Here is a 10,645-nt window from a genome sequence, read left to right on the forward strand (position 1 = left end):
ATAAACTGAAAACAGGTTTTCTTGTGGTGTCCCTAATAAAGTGAGCAGTGGTGAAAGTTAATATACTTTGTTATGATCCAGGTGTTAATAAGCAGACAACGTTAGGTAGCTAGCACGCTAGCACGTTGATCAGTTGTACTTAAATCATTTTATATGTGGACGTCTCCACAAGCTTTATCCAAGGACAATAAGACAAATCTATGTTTCAGCAGCCTAAATATACACAGTAATAATCAACTGGAGACAAAACTTTACTTTTTACACGTAGATCATGAACGTATGGATACAAAAACCACTCACTGCAATCGGTTGAGAAATAAAAACTGTTCTGGTGCTTTTTACGTTTTATTTGGCATTCACACATTCACCCCACCGTTGTGCTTTTCTGCCACTAGTTTGGCTCCGCCCACAAAATACGTCATCTTTGTTATGAAAACAAAAAGGGTCTATGATTTATCTAATAAAAAAGAAATCAACACTTGGCGTCTGTGTAACAATATGATACTGCCACCTAAAAATATTCAGATACTATGCTGTAGCGATTTTTATCTGGTGTTACTGGTTCCTTTGTTTCTTAATATTTGACTCACAATATGAAGCTCAGGAGTTATGAAGTTAAATGACCCAAAACATTAAATATAAAGTAGTTAAACTGTCTCCGTCTGGTTCTTCTGGAACATTAAAATGTTGTGCGCATTAATAATAACACAGATTTGATACTGCTGCATGATGACATCTTCACATGTAATCATTTAATATTTGTGATGATACATCTGAAATCCGGTTTCCTGCTTTGTTTTGATTGGGTCATTTGATGTCATTTGTTAATGAATAAGTCTCCAAGTTACAGAGTAACAATAATAATAATATTAATTATTATTCTACACATTAACAGTGTTTTGTAAATGAATCCGTTTTAAAATAAATTACATGATAATTCATTTTATTAAATGTCCTCTGATTTTCTGCATACTCACACAGTAATAATATTAATATAAAAAAAACAAATGTAATTCATATCTGAACCTTTAAACATAAACTTTTAATATTTGTTGCAGTAACTGATATTTGGATTTAGTATTTCTGAATTCTTTTTCTCTGACATGATTAAAAACTGCTGATGACAAAACTAAATTATTCACCTCACAAACAGCTCACGTTTTATCAACTGTATCTTCAGAGGTTTTGTTCAGGTGAACAAGTTCTGGTTTCGTCTCACCTTGTTGTGTTTGTCTCCCTCCCTCTCGTCCTCCTCTTTCTCGTCTTTGTCGTCTTGGCTTGAGTCCTCGTCTCTTCCTCCTTTTCTCTCATCTGTTGCTTTCTGTCGTCTTGTCTTTTACTTCGATCTTCTTCTTCTCTGCCACTTCCTTTTTTCTGCACCCACCCACTCTCTCATTACCACACACACACACACACACACACACTTTCTATTCCCCTCATCATCCAAGGTTATGGGTCCCCGTTAGACTGCATGCCACAGGCTTCACCATCGTGTATCTGTGTTTTTATTTTCGTGTGTGTGTGTGTGTGTGTGTGCTTGTGTTATTTGTGTGTACTTTGTGTGTGTTTTGTGTTGTGTGTGTTTCACAGAGGGGCTGTATAAACTGATTTTCTGAGTCTTTTTTTCTCCAGCTGTCGGATGAACAGCAGTAGGATTTGATCCCGCAGGGACGCAGGCGGGGAGGCTAACCTGTTAGCGTGATTAGCAGTGAGCATAGAAATAAAATTAATAGAAGAGACGACACTTGTTGACGACAGCACTCTTCCTCTGTGTGAGATGAGCAGATAATAACGCTGTGGGGGAACTTTAGGAGCTTTGTTGAAAGCTGCAAGGCATTATTAGTGTACCACTGCTGCTGCAGAATCCTCTTTTCGTGTTGTCTTCACACAGTCCTGAAATTAAAACGTTTAAACCCTCTGAGTGACACGTTGTGTTGAGATGAAAACAACGACACAAAAAAACAACATGGAGGATAAACAGAGTGTTGACAGGAAGAATCAATCAACAAGATGGCAGAACAGGATACTTGACCAGGACGTCCTGAATTTGTTCAGGAACGACCAATGTCCTGTTGAGACTGTTCATACGTCTTCTTTGCATCACATGACCGTACTAACCACATGACCGTATTAATGATATGACCATAGTGATCCCATGTTAAGTCATGATGTTAAGTCATGTGACCGTGGTGTAGTTTGTTTCCGGCCTGGCTGTGATGGTGACGTTAACTCATGTGACCGTGGTGTAGTTTGTTTCCGGCCTGGTTGTGGTGGTGACGTTGAGTCATGTGACCGTGGTCTAGTTTGTTTCCGGTCTGGTTGTGTCGGTGATGTTGAGTCACGTGACTGTGGTGTAGTTTGTTTCCGGCCTGGTTGTGGTGGTGACGTTGAGTCATGTGACCGTGGTGTAGTTTGTTTCCGGCCTGGTTGTGTCGGTGACGTTGAGTCATGTGACCGTGGTGTAGTTTGTTTCCGGCCTGGTTGTGTCGGTGACGTTGAGTCATGTGACCGTGGTGTAGTTTGTTTCCGGCCTGGTTGTGTCGGTGACGTTGAGTCATGTGACTGTGGTATAGTTTGTTTCTGGTCTGGTTGTGTCGGTGACGTTAAGTCATGTGGTGGTCTCCACAGTGTCTCACCACAGGTCACTTTGAATTGTGAAGTCTTGCTTAAGTTTGCTCCAGCTTGTCAGAGTTATTACTGACTTTATCAGGTGGAGGTGATGAAGGGGATAGTGGACGGTGTGACACTACCATCTTCAAACCATGAATATGGTTTATATCAACATTTCTAAAGTGATGTCGTATCTGAGCTGACTATGTCATCAGGAAGTGGAGGGGATGGAGGTGATGGTGGACAGTATGGCACCTGGAAAAGATGCCTGCTGAGATGCAGACACTGTCCAACACCAACAAACATTTAAACTTGTGTGTAGGTGAGTCGCCGTCTTTAGGCCCTAAATGTTCTGTTGCGACCCGTCCACAACAAGTGTTTTTTTTTTTATTGTTATTGATACATCACTGTGTGTCCAGTGGGAATTGTTTCCCCCAGAACCAGACATTTTAAGCTAAAACATGATGTTTTCCACCCAGAATCAAGTGTTTTCTGTGTTTAAACATTACTCCATATTAACCACAACACTGTTGAAATGTGAAGTTTCAGTGCATCTGCTACATAATAATGTGTAAATCTAACGTATCTGTGGTTTGCAGAAATTTAAAATGCCAACATTTTTCTAGTGTTGACTGAAAGCATGGATTGTAAAAGAAGCCGGCACTTGTTTAACCCCACTGCAATCATTCTGCTTCATTTGCACATGAAATGATGCAGCCTCTCGTGTCTCGATAACTACTTTCTATTTTGACTTTTTATTGCTCCACACTCCCTGTCTGGTCTTATCCACTATCGTTCACATATGTGATGTCTGTATGCTGTGTGTCTTCAGTCTGCAAACCAAATTTCCCTTATGAACCATAAAGGCAGAATGACTGAATGAAATAGATTTGGAAGTCTGAGAGAAGTACAGGAGACGCAGCACTGTTAGCGTAAGTGGCTCCCTGTGAAGTTGTTTTATTAGTTTCTATGGTAATTCAATGCCGCGATGGAAAACAATCCACTGTAGACTAACTACTGAAATACTTTAATTCATCAGCTAATGACACAGAGAGTGCTCACACTGTTGTGTGTGATAAGGGGACATGAAGAGAGAAGAAATGAGCAAAAGAAGGAGGGAACTTCAAAAGAGGGAGAGTGGTTGATGCTGCGAGCACACAGGAAGTAAGAGACGAAAGGAAGAGGTGATGAAAGAATGTGATGATGGAGACAAAAGAAGAAAGGTCCGAGAAAGATGCTGGACATGAACCAGAGTGCACGCTTGTTTTATTTAAATTGATTTATTAAAGGTCATTAAAATGAGCTCCGCCTTTACCAACTGCAACATTAAACAATGTATTACAACTCAATTATATATTTTCTATTCTGCAGAATGAGTTTTTTACTCTTATTGTCATTGTGACATCGATAAATTAGAAAAATAAATGCACAGGCCATCAGCTGTCCGCTTGCCCTGATGCCCCTCACTTCTCAGTGAGACCCCCTGATTGTAGTATTTCCAAAGCCTCTTTGTTCTTCTCTGGGCTGTTGACCATCTTGGATTGATTGAGGACCAGGTATGTTCAACAAAGTGCTTTACCAGAGGAATGTGTGTATACTTACTTTTACAGATATGGTACCTGTGTTGTGTAAACCTGGTAAGCATGGTATTACCTGTTTGACCCACAGACTGTATTCCACATCGTTTACATCTGATGAAATATACAAAGTGTTTTGAATGGGCGTTGCCATATCTGTGTGTTGGAGAAACATTATTGTTGTGTTGATTGCTCACCCAGGATTGGTGCTGAAAAAATGTTCTGTGCCAGTGACGTCTAGAGTTAGACAGTGGTTTGATTTTAGCTTTGACTACAATGTCCTGCAAATTTCATTTTTTTGCATGCAGCAACAATCCTCTGGTCCTATAAGAGCTGAGATCTTTATGTAAAGTTATGGAGCTCATTTTTAATCACCCTAACAAGCTGTACTGCTGATGGAGATTATGTAGTAATTACTGGCAGCAGAGAATCAATGAACAGAGGTTTAGTTTACTCAAATGTTTTGACAGCTCTGCTTAAAAAGGATCTAGAGTACCCTCTAGTGGAGAAATAGAGAACAACACTTTGGTGGCTTCTTTAAAATCCTCCTGTCATGTATATATCCTATGAATTCTGAGGAGCTGTGATGTAAGTAGACATGAATACTGTTTGGAATGGAAACTAGATTAATTTCAACCAGGAGAGACAGGGGTAAGGAATAAAGATCAAATTCAATGTGAAATATATGTGTACAGATTAACAGATGATTGTGCTGATAAGATTTTAATGGTGAGCAATAGTTTGCTCTGGCATTGTGGAGGCCTGTGTTATATGTCTTGAGACTGTCTGGGCAGACAGTTTTGAGACTGTCTGGCTAAACTAAGCAAGATTTTTCCAGTTTGGTTAATCGCCAATTACTTTCAAATTTTCACAATATTTGTTTTAACTTATGGGTTTGAGAGTTATACCAAGGAGCGAACTTTCTTTGCTTTGTTAACTTCTTTTTAAGAGGAGCTACAGAGTCGAGTGTTGTTTGCAGCGAGCCTACGGTGCTATCGACAAGATGATCGATTCGGGAGAGTTTAAAGTCGGCACGGGAAACCTCTGTTACTGAAGGACATGGTATTGAATTTAATGATGATGGCTTAAAGGCCCAGTGTGTAAAATGGGTTGAAAACAGTGACATCAGTGGCCAAATTCTAGATTGCAGGGCTCACTCGCTCACCCCTCCCGTCGGGTAAATGACGGTGGCCTCATAGGGACAAAAAGCCTTGCGCACAACTTTTTCAGGAGTAGGTCTATCTAGCGACGAGGTGAATGTTTATTTAGAAATCTAAGCCATGTTACGATATTGTAATGAATCCCTCACGAGCAGGAGACCAGAGGAGCGTTCGGGAAAAAGGCCTGTTTATTTGAGCACTCCAGAAACTCCGGTAACACTCCACTCCGTCCCAAACTCTGACTCTTCTAGCGTAACAGACACACTTCATAACATTACACACATACTTGTTTACCATGCTGAGTGGGGACCCCCCTCCCTCTCTGCTCCACCAATCTCCAGCCCGCACACTGACTGACAGCGTAGCCTGTAAACAGAGCTCAGCTGTTTATTTAGCCTAGCAATATCTCCGGACTATAGTAGCTGCAATGGACGACTTTGAACGTGATTTTGAAGAGTTTCTTGTAGCGGACACAGACCCAGAGCCATACCTGTTTGAGCCGGAGCATACAGATGAGGAACTCCATGTGTTTGATGCTGAGCGGGCGAGAAGAGAGGCTGAATCCTCCGCTCCCATTTGGCTGCACAGAATGGGATTCAGTGCTACTGCTGCCATCGTTGGGGAGATATATCATCAGGAGGAAAAGCGCCGCAGAGAGTGCATCACAAGGAGTGAAGTTGCGTCTTCTTTTCCTCGCAGATGACGGTTCGGGTTCATTCTCTTCTGTTGCGTGGTAAGTGTGGTCCATTCGCAAACTTTATAACTAAAAAAAACTTTTCACTACTCTCCATCGACGAACTACTAACACTCTCTGCTGTTTCTTCCTCCTTCTTCCTTTCTTCCGCTGTCTTCGTTGGTTTATTTATACACGCGAAACGCGTTCTCTGGCTGGCTGGATTGTCCGCTCAGGCTGCCTTACATACATGGCGGCGCAAGATGGCGACCTCTCTAAAGCAAGGCCCTTGACATATATATATATATAAAAGCATAATTATAAGGCTACGAAAACCAAACGAATTTTATTTTATAGCGATCATACACCTGTATAAACATATTAATGGGTAGAATATTCAGATTCAGATTCAGATTGACAATAAACCATGCCAAATATTACACACTGGCCCTTTAAATTTTGTGACAGCAGTATCTGATAAACATCTAGTATAGTAACTGTTGCTGAGTGGCGTGTAATCGAGTAAAAAGAAATCAAAAGTAATCAGATAATGATCCGATAGCAAGGGATTCTGTGGAAAGACTTTTAGGTTATCAATTTCAATTCCATACGTCAGAACTAGATCGAGGGTATGGTTAAAACAGTGAGTGGGTTCATGTACACCCTGACTGAAGCCAATGAAGACTAATAATGAGATAAACGCGGTAGCCAGGGAGTCATTATCAACGTCGACATGAATGTTAAAATCGCCTACAATAATAACTTTATCTGATTTAAGAACTAAACTGGATAAAAACTCTGAGAATTCAGATACAAATTCAGAATACGGGCCAGGAGCACAGTACACTATAACAAATAAAAGTGGCTGCGAGGTTTTACAGGTCAGATGTAAAAGACTAAGAATTTAATTATAATCTAGTTTAGGTTTAGGGCTGATTAACAGACTAGAGTTAAAAATGGCTGCAACTCCCCCTCCTCGGCCGCTGCCTCGAGGAATGTGGGTATTATTATGACTGGGAGGAGTGGACTCATTTAGACTAACATATTCATCTTGACACAGCCAGGTTTCAGTGAGACTGAGTAAAGCATTATCTAAGCATTATCTGATATTAATTTGTTTACTAACACTGCTTTAGACGATAGAGACCTGATATTTAACAGTCCGCATTTAATTCTCCTGTTTTGTCTTTCTGTCACAGAAGAGGTTTTAATTTTTATGAGGTTGTTATGCACAACTTCTCTTTGTTTAATTTTAGATTTAAATAATTTAGGTGGTCGGGGGACAGACACTGTTTGTATACAACTATGAAAACTATGGCTGGGTAACTGAACTAGAAGCTCAGAGAGGCGTATAGGACTGCGACTCTGAATCCTGATCTCATCTCTGGGTTGTCAGGGATTTAAATTACTAATAAAGTTTGCCAGGTTCCTAGAAATGAGAGCAGCTCCATCCAAAGCGGGATGAATGCCGTCTCTCCTAATAAGACCAGGTTTTCCCCAGAAAGTTTGCCAATTATTAACGAAACCCACATCGTTTGCTGGACACCACCTGGACAGCCAGCGATTAAATGATGACATGCGGCTAAACATGTCATCACTGGTCAGATTTGGGAGGGGTCCAGAGAAAACTACGGAGTCCGACAACATTTTTGCATATTCACACACCGAGGCAATATTAATTTTAGTGACCTCCGATTGGCGTAACCGGGTGTCATTGCCACCGATGTGAATAACAGTCTTACTGAATCTACGTTTAGCTTTAGCCAGCAGTTTTAAATTTGATTCAATGTCGCCTGCTCTGGCCCCAGGGATACATTTGACTATGGCTGCTGGTGTTGCTACCTTCACGTTTCTCAGAATAGAGCTGCCAATAACCAGAGTTTTATCCTTAGTGGGTGTGTTGCTGAGTGGGGAAAAGCGGTTGGAAACGTGAACAGGCTGGTGGTGAGCCGTGGGCTTCGGCTTCCGCACTGGCTACAGGGGGCTGGCTAACTACCACAGCTACTGAATGGTTTTCCATGGTGCGGAGCCGCGCTTCTAATTCACTAAGCCTCGTGTCCAACGCAGCAAATAAGCTACACTTAATACAATTACCACTGTCGCTAAAGGAGGCAGAGGCATAACTGAACATTTGGCACACCAAGCAAGAAAGAGCAGAGGGAGAAGCCATCGCTAACTGTAAAGCTAATGTAGCTACCAAGGCTAGTAATGTGCAAACAACAGCTAAGAGATTAGCGAGAAAGTCGTAGAAAGGAGGAGAGCTATAAGTGCATAAACAGAACCACTGTGGGTTAAGACTTGAAGTAGATGTTAAAGCAACGTTAAAGCAACTGAAGTGAGAAAGCAGGCCAGTAGAATCCACCAGAGCAGTACAGAGACGCTGTCACAGAAACACCGGAAATGACACAACTCGCTTACCACAATACGTCAGCACGTCAGAGCCATGTAGGTTCCTCCTTCACACAGGTAGTTCCTCCTTCAGACAGGAAGGTTCCTCTTTCACACACAGGAAGGTTTCTCCTTCACACATGTAGGTTCCTCCTTCAGACAGGAAGGTTCCTCCTTCACACACAGGAAGGTTCCTCCTTCACACAGGTAGGTTCCTCCTACAGACAGGAAGGTTCCTCCTTCACACACAGGAAGGTTTCTCCTTCACACATGTAGGTTCCTCCTTCACACAGGTAGTTCCTCCTTCACACATGTAGGTTCCTCCTTCAGACAGGAAGGTTCCTCCTTCACACAGGTAGGTTCCTCCTTCACACACAGGAAGGTTTCTCCTTCACACATGTAGGTTCCTCCTTCACACAGGTAGTTCCTCCTTCACACATGTAGGTTCCTCCTTCAGACAGGAAGGTTCCTCCTTCACACAGGTAGGTTCCTCCTTCACACACAGGAAGGTTTCTCCTTCACACATGTAGGTTTCTCCTTCACACATGTAGGTTCCTCCTTCAGACAGGCAGTTCCTCCTTCACACATGTAAGTTCCTCCTTCAGACAGGAAGGTTCCTCCTTCACACACAGGAAGGTTTCTCCTTCAGACAGGAAGGTTCCTCCTTCACACACAGGAAGGTTTCTCCTTCACACATGTAGGTTCCTCCTTCACACAGGTAGTTCCTCCTTCACACAGCAGGGGGCAGTGTTTCAGTCACACAGCAGTAAATCTGTCTCTGTCTCCGTCTGTCTCCATCTATGTATGTCTCTCTCTGTCTCTGTCTGATAATGATGATTTTTTACAATGCTAGTATTCTGTCTGTGTTAAGATATGGTATGTCCAACTGGTTTGGAAACCTGACTGTGAAATTTAAATCCCAAATTGCTAGGTTGATTAATATGGCAGGGAAGATAATGGGTGTGTCCACACCCCTGATCACTCCTCAAGCCATTTTTGAACAATCGGTGATGAGACACGCTCGTAAAATCGTGTCTGATCCTGACCATGTACTGAATCCTGAATATGAGTTATTGTATTTGGGAATAAGGTACAGAGTACCACGATGCAGGTATAACAGGTACAAAAACTTGTTTATTCCATTGTTGATCAAATTGATTAATGAGAAGTGTGTCTGATGTATGTATTATGTATTTAATTTGATGTACTGAGGTAACTGGGTGACTATGTGTTGTGATGTGTGTATTTTTATGTTGGTGACTATATGTTGATTGTACGTATGTGTATGCTGACCCCTAGCTCCAAGTCAAATTTCTCTAAGGAGACCAATAAATGAACTGAACTGAACTGTCTTTCTGTCTATTCGTCTGTCCGTGTGTCTGTCTGTTTGTCAGTCCGTCTGTCTGACTGTGCAGCTGTCTAACCATCTGTCTGTCTGTCTGACTGACTGTCTGTCTGTCTGTGTGTCCCCTGTGATAAATACACAACAGTCCCTAACACGACCAACATCACTTTACTGATCACAGTTTGTGTTTTTAATGTCTGAAGGTTATAAAGTTAAAAGTGTCCCCCATCATCTGGACTGTCTAGCTGTTTCTCAATATGCGTTCTTGTGGACTTGTTCTTGTGTGGACTTGTGTTCTTGTGGACTTGTTCTTGTGCGGACTTGTGTTCCTGTGGACTTGTCACACGTTATCAGTCACAGCCCAAGTACTGTTCCAATTCAAAGTTCACATCTGGCCACTGGGGATGCATCGGAGCAGACTTGTGTGGACTTCAGACAGCCAGGTATCCCAGCATGCATTTCGCAACAATCATCGGAAAATGACAAGTGAGGGAAAGGCGCACAATTGTAAGCCATAATTAGCCATACCGATATGTTACTGTTGTTTTGTCACAGAACGTAGTGTTTTCATGCGTAGTTTAAACGTCAGACCCGTGGTCGATGTTTTAATATAGAGCCCAGTTGAACGTGACTGAGGTCCGCTAGATGACAGTGGTGTCAGCACTCATGTGTTTATGAGCGCTGACACCACTGTCATTTAGCGGTGTCAGCGCACATAGATAATAAACGTGTGTATGAGCGCTCAGCCTGCCCCAGAGAGCAGCCTCGTGGCTGATATCTCTGTAGTGGTTAAATATGAAATGTAATTCGTTTGGGGAATGTCTAATGGGCAACATTCAGTCTCACTATATAAGATATATTCTTATATTATTAAATGTGGTAACATGTTATT

General features: G+C 41.9%; 1 protein-coding gene across 3 annotated transcripts in view; it reads right to left on the minus strand.

Moving 5' to 3' along the window:
• The window catches only part of LOC117257872 (tyrosine-protein phosphatase non-receptor type 7-like), a 39,328-nt gene extending 37,898 nt beyond the window's left edge, over positions 1–1,430 (minus strand). The window contains exon 1 of one of the 3 annotated variants that reach the window (XM_078169681.1): positions 1,220–1,430. The gene's annotated coding sequence lies outside the window, so the exon portion shown is untranslated. The remainder of the gene's footprint in view (positions 1–1,219) is intronic. The other 2 variants (XM_078169680.1, XM_033628241.2) reach the window with 2 other exon arrangements.
• Between the last annotated feature and the right edge of the window lie 9,215 nt (positions 1,431–10,645).

This window comes from Epinephelus lanceolatus, chromosome 8 (genome assembly GCF_041903045.1).
Source record: "Epinephelus lanceolatus isolate andai-2023 chromosome 8, ASM4190304v1, whole genome shotgun sequence".
In the NCBI taxonomy this organism is placed as follows: Eukaryota; Metazoa; Chordata; class Actinopteri; order Perciformes; family Serranidae; genus Epinephelus; species Epinephelus lanceolatus.